We start from the raw sequence: 2,536 nt of genomic DNA on the forward strand, positions 1-2,536 counted from the left end.
GTATACCCTTCCCAATTTTGAACCATGCAGTATTACCCTGCTCTGTTCTGACAACTGCCTCTTGGTCCAAGTATAGGTTTTGAATAACATCAGTGTAGAAATACAATAATGAATATTTGTGCATGTGCACTCATATACTTCCAACAAAAAATAAATAGAAATTGAAATACTGTCAAGTTTTTTTCAATAATAAAATATCCTATAACATATTTGACAATGATTATGGTTGCAATAAAGATAAGGCCAGCAGAGAGCACTACATGCACTAACTTTTATTTTGTTTTGTTTTTAAATGTTGAATTCGTAGTAGAAAAAATTAAGAAATGAGAAGTATATTTCATTTTACATATTATTTAGGTATTTCTCCTATTAATGAATTGTGTCATTTTTACTTGAAAATTAAGGTAGTTTTATATTTTCATTATTTGGTTTTGCATCATTTTAATTGGTGGAAAATAGTCAATGGGACATATACTTAAGAAGGAATGACTAGACTGTTTTTTTTTTATTTTAAGCTCTTTGTCTAATTTTTCTTTAGGCACATATACTATTGACTTCTTAGTTGAAAATTATAGTGAACATCTTTGACTTACTGGATTGCTAGATGGTACATAAAACCACATATTCATAACTGTAGAAATGACTATCAATCTATTACAATTAAGGAGCTTTAAAAAAATCTCACTTTGACATTTTAAGCATTATGAATCAAATTAAATATGACATTTCTATAGATAAAAGGTATTAAGTGGCATAAGAAAAAATGGGTAAGGTGATGAAGAAATAAAAAAGTCACAAATCTTATAATTTTGAAGCACATTACTGAAAATGGTGTCATTAACATAGGGTTATCCAAAAAAGTAGGTAACCATACCTTTATGAGAATTTAAGTTCATAAAGATGATATAAACAAAAAAATTTGTATCACTGTTTATGATGATAAAACCACAGAAACAGCATGAAAATACATTTGTAAGAGTCTATTCAAAGAAATTATGGCTTTCCATGGGATCTTATGAAACAGTAAAGAAGGATTAGGTAAATCTATACTTATTGATATGAACAATATCCCTTAGAGTAAACAAAGTAAAGTGTGACATTACATATGCTAGATAAGTTTATTTGTGTTAAAAATGTTCATGTTCATGTATATGCTTATACAGAGATTTCTGGACAAATTAAAGAAAACAAAACACAAAACCAACCTCCTTTTTAGTATTTATTATTAGTGGGGAGTTCAACAGGGAGAATTATTCTTTTGTAATTTTCCTTCAACTCTTCATCATTTACACTATATTACCTTAAAATTTTAGGCAATAACTGCAACAAAATAAAATCTTATTTTTAAAGCAATTAAAATATCAAATAAAAGAGTCAGTAAAATAATTTACTTTTCCTCCAAAGTAAAAATAGCAGGGATTTGCTTTCCTGACTTGCTCTACTTATTTGAGATAGCTTTGATTTGTCATCTAGACAAATATACTTGTTCACCTTGTTTTGTCATGACTGATCTATGCAAAATACTAGGCAACGGAAATCTCCAAATATTCACTCAGATTTAAGGCTGCCTTCATTTATCTCATTCCCCCAGCTCCATTCCAGTTAAATCCTTAAAGATCTGTAGTAAAATCATAATTGGATTACTACGTGAGTAAAGACTGTGAGCAAAAAGTAAAATTAAGAAATCTTTGAAAGAGGAAGCTTTTCACAGAGACACTGCATTTCAGGAAGAAGATCTACCTCGTAAAATGACACAGGTTTAGAGAGTGGCATAATAAGATTACATTCAACTAGGTTTCCCTTCGTGAACAAGGGTTAAGAGTTCAGTTAAGACCAGAAGGTACAGAATCTGAGAGTTACTGCTTAGAAAAGCATAATTTGATTCTGCTGATAAGTATGAAAAGAAAAGGATATTTTGTGTTGTTTGCCCTGGAAAGATAACATTTAAATGTAAACTTATTAAAATTATAGTATTTTTAAAAAAAAATTAAGTAAGTAAAAAGGAAGGAGAGTTTGGAATAAATTGTCTTCCAAATGTGCTGTCCCTGCTAATTGGTGCATTTAGCTTTTGAGCTTGCTAATTACTGGCATGGATGTTCTCCGGCATGCCTAGAGTAGATTATGTTACTAGGCACAATTACTGTACCGTGTAAGAATCTGGGAAGAATTTTAAAATGATTTTTTCATCTGGTTTTTCCTACTATCCTTAATTAATTTCATAGCACCAGAATTAGCAACTATACTGCTGGAAGAAATAAGCTGAGCTTGATTAAAGGGAAGAAAGTCAGGAATTGAGATACTTTTAAAAAGAGATTGATTTAATTCAACTTTTAATGAAGATAAAATCTTCAACAAGCAAGCCAAGACCATTGGTTAGTGTCCTTTGCATGAAGCAAGATGACAGTATTAACTCTGAACTGTGGTAAGATTCCCCAGCAACATAAATAACCCAGTAGGATTGGTGGACGATTTATCAACAATCTGCGTTATGCGGATGACACAACCCTGCTTGCTGAAACTGAGGAGGACCTGAAGC

This window comes from Elephantulus edwardii, unplaced genomic scaffold, assembly GCF_000299155.1.
Source record: "Elephantulus edwardii isolate Elephantulus edwardi_28Jun2011 unplaced genomic scaffold, EleEdw1.0 scaffold00021, whole genome shotgun sequence".
Lineage (NCBI taxonomy): Eukaryota > Metazoa > Chordata > Mammalia > Macroscelidea > Macroscelididae > Elephantulus > Elephantulus edwardii.